Genomic DNA, 17,230 nt, shown 5'->3' with positions numbered 1-17,230 from the left:
ATTTATAGCTGCATGAAGCCACTTCCAGGCAAGTCCCTTAAAAATGAATGTCATTGTGTGTGTCTTGGCACAATTAAAACTTGATTTCTTTACTTTAATGTCCATTATACAAAAAATAGAAGTCTTTCCATTTGAATACATCTTGAATTGACTATTTTATTATGGGGCAATATGGGAATCTATAGATGGAAAGACTTGAGAGAAGGCGTTAAAAATCACAGATACGATCTGAAGGAAGTTAGGTACATGGAAGAGCTGGTTAATTCATTACTCACTGTGGCTGTAACATTAGGTGATGAATCATATGTGTGAATGGGTTATCTCACATATTTAATAGAAAAGAGGGAACTTTCAGATCAATGTTTTTCGGAGGAATCTGTTCACATTTCAGCGGATTATTCTGCGTGTGTGAAACATCCTGAAATCTCCTTGAAATCATTATTATTTAAGCACACTGTTAAGCACTTGAATCCTATCAACTTCCATACACAGCCATTAGGGCATTCTACTCTGTTAAAAAACAAACAAACCTGGGTTGTGAATAAAATGCAGGGCATCAATTTGACCAGTATTTTTAGATTAGGGTCCTTCTGAATCAAAATCTTGTTATTTTTACTCAGAGAAATGTAACACAGTTTGGGAAATATGGGAACATAAATCAGATGAAAGAAACACTGGAAACAGTTTATGATATTCTAAATAAATATTAATGTAATTGGGTTTGTTTTAAATAGCTTTTATTGTACTTTGAATTCTATGTAAGCCACCCTGGGAATTCATTGAAGGGAAGGGGTATAAATCCCTATAATTCACACACAGAGGGTATTGTGGCAGGTTAAAGAGTCATCAGTTTGTGTCATGAGCTTTTATGGCTTGGAGTTTCAATAGAAGCATGAAGTGTTATTCTCAGTTGGCTGATAATATGCACTATAATACTGTAACTTTAAGAATTAGTACCTGAGTTTGCTTGTTTTCCTGTTCACTCCACATCCTCTTTTCATTTTGTATTGTGTCAATTAGATTTTAGCCTTGTTTTTAAAAAATCTTTGTACAGTGCCTAAGAAACTTTAGTTGCTTGATAAACGAGTAACAAAAACAAGTGGGTCTTGCAACAAGATTTTGCAATGTGAAGTGCTTATGTTTAGTGATGCTGTTTTCTAGGATACTCCATTACGATCTCCCTCCCCTGGTTCTATCTATCTTTGCCCTTTAGGTTTTCCCCTACATCTTTTATAAACCCATTTACCAAATATATTTTGTATTTCTTTTTAATTTTTTATTTATAAACACAAATACAAAGTCAGTCAAATAACTTTAACAAGAGAAATAGTGGGGTGGGGGAAGCCTATAAACCAATATAATACAGTACCATTTCATCCTATCCTAAGGCTGCAATCTGTTTGATTCTATGCATGTTTAAACAGAAATTTGTCCAACAACTCCCAGCATGGCTGGCTGGGGAAAGCTGGCAGTTCTAGGCCTTTCTTCTGTCTAAACATGGATAGGATTGTACCTTAAGGCTGCAATCCTATGCACACCTATCAAGGAGAAAGCTCCATTGAATCCAATGGGACATGTCTGAATAGAAATGCATAGGATTGTGCTGTAAATTACATAACACAGAAACACTATTCTAATACCAAATAAAAGGGCTGCATTTTAAGAAAATAAATCTGTTTGAAGCATTATTAGCCCATTGCTTTTATGGACCAGTTCTGTCCATTTGTCCATACGAGCCAATTCTAGTACTTTAAACCACCATTCCCTATTACTTGGTACAGTTGGTGATTTCCAACATTTTGCCAGCACAATCTTTGTAGCCACCAAATGATTAGCAACCACGTACACCTGATTCACATTTGAGACATCAGTTATATAACAATATTAATAAAACATGCACAAATTATATTCCATCATTTTTTCTATTTCACGAAAGATTTGCCTCCAATATAATTGTACTCTAGGACAACACCAGAAAACATGTAATAAACCAATATCCAGTTCACCACATTTCCAACAACCAAATATGTTGAGACAATATAGTCTCTTCACTCCAGCTGGATTCATATACCAAGAAAATATAACTTTTAAATGGGCCTCTTTCAATGTCATAAAATGGAAAACTTTTTATTTATACCAAAGACCTTCTGCCAAACTTCATTTCCAATAGCCATACTTAAACCCCTTGCCCATGTCAACTTACAGTCACGGCCAGAAATATTGGAACAAGGATAACTGTTTTGGCAGTTGGCCTCTGCACACCACCACATTGAAGTTGAAAGGAAACACACCCAGATGGGAGCGAAGTTAGGACTTTCAGCTGTAATTCAAGGGGTTTGACAAAAGTGGGGCACTAACCATTCAGGAAGGACAGCCAGTGGCATGCACACACACCCGTCATTGGGGGCTCAAAAGTAATGGAACAAACCAACATCATTTCAAACTTAAGGGTCGCCTTTAATACCTGGATGAAAACTCTTTGCAGTCAATGACTGCCTGAGGTCTGGAAGCCATGGACATGACCAAATGCTGAGTTTCCTCCCTCGAGATGCTTTGCCAGGCCCTTACTGCAGCTGCCTTCAGCTGCTGCTTGTTCGTGGTTCTTTCTGCCTTCAGTCTTGTCTTCAGTAAGTGAAAAGCATGCTCTATTGGGGTGAGAACAGGTGACTGACTTGGCCATTGAAGAACATCCCACTTCTTTGCCTGGAGAAACTCTGGGGTAGCTTTTGCTGTATGTTTTCGGTAATTATCCATCTGCAATATGAAGCGGCGTCCTATCAGTTTGGCAGCATTTGGCTGAATCTGAGCAGAAAGTATAGCCCTATAAACTTCAGAATTCATCCTGCTGCTTTTATCAGCAGTCAGGTCATCAATAAACACCAGTGACCCTGTTCCATTGGCAGCCATACATGCCTATGCCATAACACTGCCTCCACCATGTTTGACAGATGATGTGGTATGCTTTGGATCATGAGCTGTTCCTTTCCTTCTCCATATGTTTCACTTCCCATCATTCTGGTACAAGTTAATCTTGGTTTCATCAGTCCAAACAGTCTTCTTCCAGAACTGGGCAGGCTTTTTTAGGTGTTTGCCGGCAAAAGCTAATCTGGCCTGTCTATTCTTGAGCGTTCCCAGTGGTTTGCACCTTGTTGTGAAGCCTCTGTATTTACATTCATAAAGCCGTCTCTTGACTGTAGATGTTGACAATGACATGCCTACCTCCTCAAGAGCGTTCTTGACTTGGCTAGATGTTGTGAAAGGGTTCCTCTTCACCATGAGCAGAATTCAGCGGTCATCCACTTTAGTTGTCTTCCATGGTCTTCCAGGCCTTTTGCTGTTGCTGAGCTTGCCAGTTAATTCCTTCTTTTTCAGGATGTTCCAAACTGTTGCGATGGCCACTCCCACTGTTTTTGCTACCTCTCTGATGTGTTTATTTTGTTTCCTCAGCCTAATGATGGCCTCCTTCACTTGCATGGATGCCTCTTTGGACCTCATGTTGGGAGTTCCAGGGAACAGCTACCAAATGCAAATGTAACATTCAGAACCACCGCCAGGCCTTTTATCTGCTTGGCTGGTCATGGGGCACCCAGGAAACAGGCCACACCTGGCCATGCAGCTGCTTGTCAGCCATTCGTTCCATTACTTATGAGCCACCAACGATGGGTGTGTGTGCATGCCACTGGCTGTACTTCCTGAATGGTTAGTGCCCCACTTCTGTCAAACCCCTTGAATTACAGCTGAAAGTCCTGACTTCGCTCCCATCTGGGTGTGTTTCCTTTCAACTTCAATGTGGTGGTGTACAGAGGCCAACTGCCAAAACAGTTATCCTTGTTGCAAAATTTCTGGCCCTGACTTTGTTTTACTTTCTGAAATGATTTAGAGCTTTTCTACAAGAGGCATTTATTGCGTGCTCATGATTCCTCACTCACGGTAGTTTGCAAGTGCTTTAGACAATGTCATTCTCCTCCAGGGCCTCTCCCATGCTTTCCAGGCATTTTCACGGGCATTTTTTTTTATCAAGGAAAGTCTGGTATTTGTGGGAATGGTGGAATAAAATGCTAGTGTAGTTGTGTAATTCCGCTATGCCACAGTGCCACATAGAGGTTCTTCAGTGGAACATATAGAAAGGCAGAGAAAGGGGGGAAACCTGGGAAAAAAACCTGTGTAGAGAATCCAGTCTTAATTCCACAAATAATCTGGAAGCAGAAACCATGGTAAAGTGATAGATTAAAAGCCATATATAGAAAAGCCCTTAATATATCTTAGAATACACGTCTTTGCCCTCTAATGTCATCAAAAGCTCCTCAAATCAGGTCATTTTTCAAAGTTGTGTTATTATTCCTTGTTGGATCTGAAGTTATTGGTACCACGGTGGTATCCACTCCTGACTCCCAAGATGTTCCCTACGGATCATCCCTGCATTTGAAATTAAGTCCCTTAAATCTATAACAATTTTTCTCTCCCAAATCCTCAATCTTCAAATAGATTTCCAAACTTGTCATGCTTAAGTAGAGAGGCCAAAGGCGAAATCTCCAGACTTAACTTTTGGTACCTAGTCCAAGTTTTCAAGATCAGATGCAGGATCAAGTTTCAAACCTACCATATTTATTCGTATTTCTTTTTTCCCCCAGGGCAAAATATCCAAGGGAGCAGAAACCCATTCCTGCTCCAACATATATTCCTTACTGGACTTCTGTGAACCACATCTTCACCCATAAAAGCTCAGCTGGTTTGTAACATAATAACATAAACTTTAGTCCTCCTCCTAATTTTGAAGCTTTTAACATATATATCTTATTTCTAGAGGGTTTCTTATCCCAAACAAAATACATCAATTCTTTTTCCTTTTCTTTCTGTTGCCAATTGGCAAGGACAAAGCCATAGACAAAAACGTAGATAGCACTGCCATCTTAATAACTGAATGTTTTGTTAACCAAGATACATTTAATGTAGACTACTGTTCAAAATCCTTCTTTATTCTGACCAACAGTTGTTGATCATTTACCCTTACACAATTTCTAATATCTTTAGAAAGTTTAAATCTCAGAGACCTCATTTCTTTACTAATCTGTTCCAATACCAATGCTTGCAACACTGCCCGTTCTTGTTTTTGACATATTTGAACAGATTATCTCAGACTTTTTCTTACTGACTTTATAACCTGAAAGCACTGCATATTTGTCTACAATTTGGAATAATAGTACAACAGATAACAGGGGATATTCTAATGAAATCAGAACATCGTCTGCATATAAAGACATTTCAACAGATTTGGAACCGGCTTTAACTCCCTTTATCGTATTATAAACGATTCCCCCATGCCAATAGCTCCTTCTTGTGTGTGGGAGGTGCTGTTTTGGCTACATACAGATCGGCACTCACCCCCGTACATCACTCACAGGGGGAACATGTGGGATCTGCATCAAAATGTTCCAGTGGGGACTGCTTCTGTCCAGGATTCCAGACATCCCATTCCATCCCCTCCCAGGTTTTCTTTCCTTTTCTCCCAACCATGAGTCAGCCTTCCATGCCCACTCAGCATATTCAGTTGCCTTCAGGCTATTTTTAGAGGGTTTCTGCCTATGAGGGTTTCCCCCCTAAAGATGTACCTCTGCAGAATGTGGGGCTCCCCCAAGTCTGCTGATACCTCCCTTTTGTGCGTGGATGGTACCATTTTGGCTACATGAGGACCAGCACTTGGAGAACGTAGATTGCACTGTGATGATTACACACGCACAGGTATAGAGGAAAACAGACCATGAAATGCAAGACATGCAGTTTCTGCACAGCTCAATTGTATACAAGATATCCACAGTCACTATAAACAACTATACAGTTGGTGATAGCACAATTTTCCTAACTCTTCTAATTTAACACCTGTAGTGGGAGACCATAAAACCTTGCACCTCACTGAGTCCTAAATGAATATAATCAAAGTTACTGAAATTCACAAGCTGAAAAAATATACAAAAAGGAGGATAAAACTGAGGTGTAATGCTTAAAGCTGAGCAATAGACAGAAGATATATATAGGAATTAACAACCTTCATACTCTGAATGAAAGAAAAATCAATATGAAATGATGCATTAATAGCATTTTAACACCAGAAAAATTACATATGATCAATGATGAGACACGATTTTTAGTTGTTGGAAACTTAATTTCCAGAATGTTCGGAAGTGAGGAACATTATACCTCTGGTGGTGGCAATATGGTTTTGGTGTAGCAAAAATAATGTTGGTGTGACATTTTAAACATTATTAATAATATGACTGACAACACTGAGCTGACCTCCACAACCCCTTCCAACCCTTAAATGCTCTGACACTAACAGAATGGGAGACAGATCTGGGACACGTTCTGCAAATAAAATCCCCTGTTCAAGCCTCGTGGAAATGAACAGGATAATAACAATTATCTTGGGTTTCAGCTGTAGGTTATATCCACTAATGGTGCTGCAAATTTGCTACCTGAAGTAGCCACCTCATTAAGTCTTACTTTATTTTCTGTCCTGCCTTTCTGCCAAAAAAAATGCTGCTCAAGGCAGCCAACAGTAAAATTCTGATTAACAAAATCTTAAAACAGAGCATGAAAACAAATTAGTTAAAAACACAATTAAAAATACAACAATAAAAGAAATCAACAGCACCAACCAACTAAAAACTCCTTCAGTAGCAGACCAACTTTCATGCTAAAGGCCTGCCTGAATAAAAATATCTTTGCTTGCTGGTGGAACGACAACAGAGTGGGGATCAACCTAACTTCTCTTGGCAAGGAGTTCCGGAGCCTGGGAGCAGCCACTGAGAGAAGGGGGGCCTCCTCCAAAGACCTTAGGACTAATTGCAAGGATGGGGATCCCCTGGCCAGGAGGCCAAATTTGACCCACAAGACTGGCCCATCCAACTCAAAGAGCCTCAGGCAAGGGCCCTCCCCTAAGCCGCACTCCCTGAAGACTAGCAGAGGAAGGAATTTCTGCTGTTATCTCTGATGAGAGACTGGAGATACCTTGTGTGCTGCTCCCCCTCCCATCTGGGAGGGCAAGTGACATGCTAAAGGGAATCCCTGCTGTTATCTCCGATCAATGATAGGAGATAACAGCAGAGATTCCCCTTAGTGCACTGCTTGCCATCCCAATTGGCAGGGTGAGCAGTGCGTTAAGTGCTTTGCCCACCCTGTGTCTTCCTCAATGGGGAAAGACGCGGAACAGACCAAGCCATCCCAAACTATGCCCTGGCTGATGGAGTGCTCCTCCAGTCAGGTCCCCAACAAAAGCGCTGGCTGGAGGAACTCTAGCCAGCACAATGGCCAGGGACCAGATGACACCAGAGGATATGGGTGTGGCCCCACCCCTGACGTCATCTGGTCCGCAGAGGGCTGAGTGGGTGGGTCATTTGGCCCCCACCCAAATACAGTTCCCCACCCCTGCTTTATGGACTTGGTAGGGTGACCTACCTTAAAAACAAAAATCAAGCTAAAAGCTTTCATGAAAGAAATATCCAGGACCCATGGAGTTTGTCAATGTGCTGTTTGTGAGGAGTTGGTTTTCAGAATGACCCCAAAATGAACTTGCCTCAGTAGGAAAAGACAACAATAAACCCTAAGTAGAACCACCTGCATGGCCACAGTCTGACACAGCATGTGGTGATGCATTGTGAAAGCTCACGAAGTTTCCTCCTCAGATTGTTAGAAATTCATCACTGAGCATCCTGTTCTTACTCAAATTATTTTGCGTGCCATGTTTATTTTATTTAAGTAGGGAGGGGCTGTTGCTCAGTGGTGGAGCTCCAGTTTCCATGCAGAAGGTTCCAGGTTCAGTCTCCAGCATCTCCAGTTAAAAGGATTCCAGGTACCAGGTGATGGGAAAGATCTCCTTGGAGACCCACTACTAGTCAAAGTAGGTAATACTGGTTTCCTACCTGTGTCAGCCATCTGCCTCTCTCTGGGTGCCTCCAGAGTCCAGACAGAGGGGTCCTAGTGCTAGCCCGCAGAAGGCATTGTGCAGCTATTCTGTCTTTTCTTTCTTAACATATTTCCCATAGTAATGAAAAACTATGGAAGAAGCAGTAGGAAAGCAAGAGAGGGCTATGAGTGGAAGATGATGTCATCTGGAGCCCCGTAAAATTCCATGAATGAGGCAGGGCAATAGTGCAATAACAGCCTAGCCTAGAAGTGCTCTCTCTCCTTCCATACAAATAAATACGCAAAATACCTAGGGAAGTCTTCCCTAATCTTGTGCCCTCCAAATGTTTTGGACCTCAGCTCCCATCAGCCCCAGCCAGCATGACCAATGGTAAGGAATGATGGGAGTGGTAGTCCAAAACATCTTGGGGCTCAGCCTCCCATGTTCCCTGGCACCCATTTAATCATCCTGTCAAACCCAAAATCTGGATGGCAGAACAGTGGGTTTCTTCTTCTCTCTCCCACCTTCCCACTTAATGCATATTTATTGGTAAATGATTTTTAATGCACAATTATTGGTATTTTTAACATTCTAATCCAACTTAGTGACTGTAAATATGGAACCAGGTGGTGATAGCCATTTCGGATTACTAAACATCGAGTATGAGGATGTTGTGATCTGGGCTATGTTACATAAGTAAAGTAAGACTGCCTTAGTTATTTCCACTCATGTGACCTTAGATTAACAAATGTATTTTCTCTAGGTTTCTGTACTCACAGATTTCTTATAGAAAAGAAAAAAAGTTCTACGATTTAAATATGTTGGGTTTGCAAATTTGAATCAGTTTACTGTTCTGTTTCAATCTCCTTCCTTCTCTTTCCTATCTGATTTGAATTTTTATCTCTCATCCTCTTGCTTGCATCATTCAATCACATTATCATTAAGTCAGTCAGAAAATGTACATAGCCTCAGACAAAAGAACAATGCCAGGGTGCTGTAGTCACTCTCTTTCCCAACTTTTTGCATTTAAGATTATGAAACCCTAAATACACTTGCCAGAAAGGGTCCTGTTGAACTTATTGGGACTTGCTCCTGAGTAAACATGTTTATGATTGCACGGTAAAACAGGGTGGGCAGAAGGTAGATAGGGATCTACTGGTAGGTCTCTAGGTTAATTTGCAGTAGGTACGGGTTTCTGATAACCAATTGTTTAACAATAGCAACAGCAAAAGGACTTTTATCATCTAAATTACGCTGTTGAAATGAAGAGGTGCTTGGGGTAGCCAAGAGTGTTTGTGTGCGGAAGAACTGTGAGCTCAACAAGTCCTATGATGAATGCTTGAAAGCACTGGGTATGTTTAGTCTTTCAGAAGAGAAGATTAACTATAGCTGTCTTCAAATATCTGAAGGGCGATCATGCAGAAGATGGAGTAGACCTGTTCTCTGTTGCTCCAGAGAACAGTGCTAGAACCAATGGATGGAAATTACAGGGAAGCAGATTTCAACTAAACAGTAGGAGAAACTTCCTAACTGTGAGAGTTATTCAGCAGTTGAACAGAATGCCTCGGGATGTGGTGGGTTCTCATTCACTGGAGGTATTCAAGCAGATATATTTCAGGGATGATGCAACTGCATCCTGGGCCCAATCTGTACAGATGATTTAGTGCACAATGAGAGAGCACATCAAGGTAATTCATGGCACATGATGCTGTCGTCACCCTGCAGCAACTGCGCAGCTTCCTTCTCAAAAAGGTGCATTTTCGCAAAGTCCTTTTAGTGCATCTTTTTTCCTTAAACGCGGCTCCCACACAGTTCTGCTGCAGTGTGCCCCATTTCCTGAATTAAATCCTGCATACTGGGTGTGCCTAGGGGTGTGTCTGTGACCTAGCTGTGACCTGGTCAAGGGTGGGGCCATCCCTCCCCCCCCATTCTTCCCACCCCCACCCCAGCAGTAGCCACTTTGGACACAGGCTTCTCTTCCCACTTAGCACTATTACACAGTAATAGCAGCACTATTTGCCTGCTGGCCTTTCCTGATTATTTTTACTTTGCACTACAACATTGCTACTTCACAATCCTGTAACTGCGCAATTGTGCAATGTTGCATTGGCACGATAATCAGAAATGAATTGTTCCGGGGGCAGTCACTCACATGGGGAACAGGTCTTCAATACTGCTGATTCACAGTCCTGTAATCGCACAATAGTGCAATGTCGCATTATCCCTCTATAATACCTCATGTGGGGAGCAGGGCTTCCATATTGCTGCTTCACAGTCCTGATGGATGCGAGGGGAGAGAGGTGTTGGGTAAACTATGGGACACAATTCATCTCTTCCATTAAACTTCCCTGAGCAAGGAAGCATTGAAAGGGGCAGGGAAGCAAGTCTCTCTCATGCACTGAGCAGCATCTACATGGTTGATGATGTTCAGTTCTACATGCTGGACTCCTCCCACCCAACCCCGAAGTATGGCAGCTTCAAGTGCTGTTTGGCCTGTGAAAGTGGAGTTTTAGGTAGTCCACCTTTTTTTACTCCACCTTTTTTTGCTTTGTGTGCCACTGATGGGCCAAAGTGATTTCATGTAAATCCGGATATAACCAAACGACACTTCTGAAACCATTTCCATGTAGATTGGGCCCTGGAGTGCAGAACCACTGAGCAGGGGGTTGAACTAAATGATCTCCAAGGTCCCTTCCAGCTCCATAATTTTATGAATCCTGATTCCTAGGCTCAGAGGTACCCTGTTCCTTAATTCTAAGAGTATGTCTTTTCCTGGTTCTGGTTGGTGGATCTTTGGATTCTAATAAAAAGAAAAACAAAGTGGATCCCTCAAGCCTGAAGTACCCCTGCTGTAAACGAATTGCAGATTCCATATCTATTCTAGATTGTCAACAATTTACTGTACAAATGGCATTTTCAACCAAGGTGTTTTATATCCTTGCTTTAATCAAGCTGAGAAATGTAGTGGGTTGTTGTTGTTTTTTTGCATAATTTGGAAAAGTAGAAGGGATACGTTTGGTATGCAGAAGCAGTGGGGGGAGACAATGGGCCCCTCAAGGATGAGGCTGCCTGCCCAAACATGCACATTCTTCCTGAGTTTTAAACCCTTACCAAAAAATGGCCACATGTTTGTATGCAGCCATGAGGACTAGAATCTTGCTCTTTCATTGTTGTTGTTGCTGCAGTTGTAAGAAAAAGCAAACAAAAGATATTCTTTCTAATGTCAAAGAAACCATAAAAATAGAAGGGACCATTTACTCCAGTGATTCTTCAATTCTGGTCTACGGACCAAAGAAAATAGCAGAGGGAAATTCTGAAGAGGCAATCTACTGGTCAGTTTAAATTTTAGAACTCAAAATAGAACGGCAGTTTGAAGTTTCCACTGTAACAATTTGTAAGATCATGCATACACCACTTCAGCTGTGTGCCTCCCCATGCATGCATAGAGCTTTGCTGGATCATGGCCCAAATGGACAAATGCAACAGGTGACTCTTTTATACATCATCCCACCAGGTAGCCATAAGAAAACACAGTAGCCTAGAAAGAACCCTGATGCAACAAAGCAGAAGAACCTCAGATGCAGCAGGCATGACATTCAAATTACAGATGCCGGGGAAATACCAGCACCTGATTTAATTGAGAAACAACCTTAGCCTTTCTTCACAGAACAAGCATATTTGTCAAATGGCAGGAAAATAGGTAGAAAAGGTTTTTGGAAATGGAATAAATACTATATTCTCCAACAAAAGGCAAACAAGAGAATGAGCTTACACTGTAACATTCTCTGAACATTATGAAGAATTTCCTAACGAGAAGTCAGACCGTGGAGCAAATTATATCCAATGTAAAATATCAGAACTGGTGTGGGGCAGCAAAGAGAGAGTTGGATTTGAATCCCAGACATCTGGATCCATGTCCCACCTCTCTGCAATGGGCTTAGACAAATGGGCTCAGTTCATCATCTGCAAAATGGAAACAATTGGGACCTAACTCACAGAGTAGCTGGGAAGGTAAAAATAAAGGATTGTAACACACTTCATACACCAAAAGTACTAATACATGTTAAACAGAAGAAATATCATAAAGGCTTCTTTCTTTTTCTTTTTTTGGTCACAGTTAGCAGAAACGCCTTCCAAGGATGGATGGTGCGAAAGCAATTTTGAATCAATGTGAGTGTGGACTAGGTCAGGGGTGGGCAGAAGGTAGAGTTAGATATACGGGTGATGTGCAGTTGATCCACAACCATTTCTGACTCCCAGGTGTTTGATAGCAGCAGCACAACAAAATGACTCACCTCCCTGCCCTTAATTAAACTGCTGAAAAGACAAAAGCTTGAGGTAACCAAGAATGGATTTCTGTGTGAAAGGATTGTGAGCTCTGTTCAGTCTTGGTACTCTATCAGGATAAATCCCTGGGCTCAGAATGCTTTAATTCTAAGTGTATATCTTTTGCACCAGGCTCCAGTTGGCGAGTATAGGGGGTTCTAGTAAGAACAAAAAACATACGTCCTGCAAGCATGAAGTCTCTGCCCACCCCTAGACTAGGTTATCTTTTTGATTTATGCATCTAAGGGCACATGGCTGGCTGGGGAATGCTGGGAGTTTTAGGGCTTTTTTCTGTTTAAACACTCATAGGATTGTGCCCTAAGAATATCAGAAAGGTCATGCTGGTTTCTCTACACCACAATTCACGGTGACTAACCAGATGCTTCGGGGAAGCTCAGAAGCATGGCCATTTGCCTGTTGTTTGTCATCAGACTATTCTTCTTTGGAGGTACACAGCCTCTAAACATGGAGGTTCCATTTAGCTATCCATTGAAATTTCATTTCATTTATTACGTTTCTATACTGCTCAATAGCCAAAACTCTCTAGGCAGTTTATAAAGAACAAAACCTTGAAAATACGATTTTGTACATTATATAAAAACCGTTGCATGTAAACAGACCGCACATACACGCACAAATATATATACAAACAATTTTAACAATCAACAATAAGAAATCCCATGACTTGTTTAAAAACTTTATCATATGCTACCAAATGCCTGAGAGCAGAGGAAGTGCTTAACCTGGCACCTGGAGGTTTCATTTCCAGGTATTGACCTATCCTCCATCAATGAGTCTAATTCTTCTTAAAAATAAATTAAAAAAATATTATTTACATAATGCCTCACAATCTTTCAGTCTCAAAGACTGGAGAAGAAGCATGTGACACAACACACAGGGAGAGAAAGTGGGGGAGATATTTAAGGGCTAGATGCCTGGGAGAATAGAAGGGTCTCCAACTGCTCCTTAACTCCACCCTCCCTGCTCCTTTAATTTTTAGGATCCCATGTAGGGTTGCCAACTCTTCAACCAGTGAACGTTGCTATGCCATTAACGATCCACAGATCCTAGCAGATGATGACATTTCTGCTGTAACAAGCTTCATCTTTTATTTCTGCACACTGCACAGCTCTTAAGGCACAAGAGAAGCCTGGTCAGTCATGTGTGTTTTGTTGTGCTTTTTTCTCATCCGATAAGCAACCCTACCCATTGTCCTGCAGTTCAAGACAAAGCATTTCCAGTCCTCACAAAACAAATAAATAAACAAACCTTTGTTGGAAGTACTAAGACAACTCACAATCCCACGCCTTTGCTCACTTGGAAGCTGGTTCCTGGTCACTCTGTCATTGAGGATGGAGCAAGGGAAGAGCAGCAGGGTGGGCTGGAGGGACCTTGGATCCTGGGTCTTTGGGGGCTGTTTCCCAGTTCACAGGAGCAGCAAGCAGGCTGGCTGGGCACTTCCTCAGCTGCTGCACTCAGCTCTTCTGCTTGTGAGTGACAATTTGCATGCATCTTTTGTTTCTTCTACAGGCTGAGAGGAAGCCCAAAGGTCTTAAGCGAATAGAAAGAGAGCGAAGCTGGGGAAACCTAAAAGGGATTGGTATTAGGAAGAGAGGAGAGAGAGAGAGAGAGAGGCCAAGTTTGAGGGCTGGCTCTACCATTGGGCAGAGTGAGGTGGCTACCTCTGGCAGCAAATGTTGAGAGTTGGGAAGCAGCAGCAAGGCGCTGGAGGCCACCATTGTGTGTGTGCCACATGGCCTGTCCTGCAACCCCATAAGGTGCAGTGGACACTGTCCTGTTACTGGGGGGGAAGGGGGGGCAGTAGGACTCCCAACATGGAATGGGGCAGGGGGAGGGCACTTTCTTGTCCTTCCTGTCAAGCAGCAAAATATTGGGCCAGCTGTGCCCTTTGATATGAGGAAAAGCTTTTGACATAAATATTATGAATTACTAATGTAGAGCCAGCCCTACCATTAGGCAGAAGGGGGCAGCTGCCTCAGGCAAAAGATGCCAGGGGATAGGGCAGGAGCTTCCTCAGTGCTCCCTCTAAGTCCCTTAAGCTAAACCTCTGCCCTCAGGTGTGGTGGAGAATGCAGCCCTGTCACCAGTGTTAAAGCAGCAGCAGGGGGAAGATATCTTGTTCTTCACCTCTGGTGGCAAAATGTCTTGAACCATTCCTGTGCTAATGTTTCACACAGGAACTGCTGTTAAATAGCTCGACTACAGCTGCCAGGGAAAAGTTGGAAATCCTGGCTGAAGGCTCCTGTGCCTTTGACAGCTATGCAACAGGTAGAAATTCAGTGGGCGGTGCTCTTCCCATCAGTGCCCTCTCTGACCTAAAGAAAGCTCCACTTGTTGGTTTTCTGCCTGCAAAACCGTTATTAATGTCATGGGGGCCCTGAGAGTGGCAGGCTGTGGGAAATAAATGCAATGGAGCAGAAACTGAAAAATAGGCAGGGAGGGAAGGTAAAAGTGGGTTGCTTTTGGACCCGGGTTCTGTCTCGGTGTATTATTTATTTATCTGAAGAAATTTTACTATCATTCTTCATTTGAAACAGGCTCCCCACCTGCCCCAGAACTGCTTATGAAGATCAGTCATAAGACAGTCCCTGCCCTCAGGGTTACAATATAAAAGTCACGACACAAAAGGAAAGGGGATTGGTAGGGAAGAGGAACAAAAAAAACTCAGGCAGTGGTTTCTTAGCTACAGAGTTCATCAGATAGTAATTCAGCAGGTCACAGAGCTGGATGTAAGCACCATGGAACGGCAGCTGCTTCCTCTTGCTCTGGTGGCCTCAGCAATGGCAGTTGGTAGCTGGAGGGAGGGAAGCCGTCAGAGCTGGAGCCGTATCTAGGCATGATGGAGGGCTGTAGCTATGGATAAGCCCTTATCTCTCCATCCCAGTTCTTTATGTACAACACTGGAACGATAATATTAATGGTGTACCTCAAAGTATTATTGTGAGCACAAATGAAATTAAAAATTATTTGCAAATTCAGTGGTCAAAATAAATGACTGCCATAGCCAATTGTATCTTTGTGGTGTAAGCAGCTGCTATAAATTATAGTCAGTATAATCTGGCTGGACTGGCTGCTGCTTCAACACTGGTGACGGGGCTGAATCCTCCACCACAACTGAGGGCCGAGGTCTAGCTTAGGGGACTTAGGGGGAGCACCGAAGGAGATCCTGCCCTGTCCCCCAGCATCTCCTGCCTGAGGCAGCTGCCTCCTTCTGGAAAAGTGAGATATAAATATTTTAATAAATAAATATAACCCAATCCACAGCTGACGCCAGAACCATAGCCAGGGGTCGGTGGGTCAGCCCCCCCCCCCGCCTCATGACTGTGCTATCCCAGCTGGAGAACTCGTTTGCCCCACCTCGCTGGGTAGGTTTGTTTCAGAGAAAAAGGTTTTTACATTTGCGAAGACAGCTTTCATTTAATGACGAGGAGCTTGGATTTAGAATAAAAACATTTCTGTGTTGTTGTTTTAAATCATCCGCTGGTGTTTCCCAAAAGGGGCAGTTCTCCAGACTCCACCCATCTGGCCCACCCAGCACTCTCCACTCAAAATTCCCCACCCGCATCCACCCACCCGGGCTCAGGGTGAATGTTCCAAGATCACTGTCCCCCTTGTGTGCTCCTGGGGGGTAAAAATCTCCCTTTAGCTACAGTGTGAGAATGGCAGGATGTTGTTTAAGAAGGCTGAGAAATAACTGTAGGGGTGGATTTCTGTCCTCCACATACTGCTTTAAGTCTGTTAAATCCTAACCCTGCATGAGTGCCTAGATAAGGATAAGGCCTGGCCAGGCTACCTTCAAAGAGAAGACAGCAAGTGCAGAGTCCGTTTTATGTAATGTTTCACAACATCTTTTTACCTCAGAAATGGTTCTCTCTGACTGAAGTATGAGGTGCTAAATGTATTATACTCTATAATAATTATAGGGTAGCTAAAAGATGGGGTTTTCCTAAGCTTACTCAAGGCTGACAGTGATCTCAGCTTTTGCCAGTACCTCTCTTTTCACACTGAAGTGCCTTTCCCCCCCCCTTTTTTTTTTTAGGAATCCCCCCTTTTAGCCCCCATAATGGTGAGTATGGCAGGATCAGGGGGCAGGGTGGGGGGAGTAAGGGTAACTGAAAACAGATATGTTTCAAGATCATTTTAATATTACCCTTTTAGGGCGCAATCCTATGCATGTTTAGACAGAGAAAAGGCCTACAACTCCCAGCATTCCCCAGCCAGCCAGCATGCTGGGAGTTGTAGGCCTTTTCTCTGTCTAAACATGCATAGGATTGCACCCTTAAGCACCTTGCCACATTCACAGTCATAGTAGCTAAAAGGGGATCCCCCCGCCCCCCAAGTTTCCAGAAGGAAGGAAGAAAACTGGTAAGAGATGGGAATGCAAAGACATCTGTGAGGTGGTAGGAAGAGAAAAATAAAAGGTGGGGGGAGCGAAGGGGGTTCAGAAAAAAAAGGGGGGCAAGGTAACAGAGAGAGAAGTGGTGACGCAGAAGTAGAAAGTAGATGCAGAAAGAAAAAGAAGAGTTGGGGGGGCAGGGGGGACAAAATGGTTTTGAGAGGCCAGTAGCATGACAGCTAGGATTTAGGGACCTGTGGTAGTAGAGAGAGAGAGGGGAGCGCATGGTATGGGGTGTAGGGTGGGGGGAAAGGGCAACTGAGAGATGTGGTGCAAAGAGACAGTTCAATCCTATCCATTTCTAGTCAGAAGGAAGTCCTATGGAGTTCAGCAGGACTTAATCCTAGGATGGTATGTATAGGACTGCAGTCTGAAAGTTGTAGAACAAAGTGTCCTATGAGAGACAGAGAGAAAAAGGGAAACAAAATAGGTTAAAAAGAAATCACTATGTTAAAAATAGGGCAAAAATATATTTTTTTGTTCCACAATTAATGTAGGAATTATTAGTATTTCATGTTTAACTAGTTAGCTTATTATAAGATTTCAACATCATTGCAAATAGAGAAAAGAAATGATTAAAAATGCAC

At 42.7% G+C, this 17,230-nt stretch overlaps 1 protein-coding gene across 3 annotated transcripts in view; it reads right to left on the bottom strand.

The window, feature by feature from the left end:
* Positions 1 to 15,029, bottom strand: part of ITGB7 (integrin subunit beta 7) — a 62,581-nt gene extending 47,552 nt beyond the window's left edge. For 2 of the 3 annotated variants that reach the window (XM_084836679.1, XM_084836677.1), the window contains exons 1-2: positions 14,985 to 15,029; positions 13,496 to 13,813 (exon numbers count right to left, since the gene is read on the bottom strand). The gene's annotated coding sequence lies outside the window, so the exon portion shown is untranslated. The remainder of the gene's footprint in view (positions 1 to 13,495; positions 13,814 to 14,984) is intronic. The other variant, XM_084836678.1, reaches the window with a different exon arrangement.
* Positions 15,030 to 17,230: the final 2,201 nt, after the last annotated feature.

Source organism: Heloderma suspectum, chromosome 2 (assembly GCF_057233095.1).
Source record: "Heloderma suspectum isolate Gila_16-S chromosome 2, 16-S_ref, whole genome shotgun sequence".
NCBI lineage: Eukaryota > Metazoa > Chordata > Lepidosauria > Squamata > Helodermatidae > Heloderma > Heloderma suspectum.
This window is presented reverse-complemented; position numbering and strand designations above follow the sequence as displayed.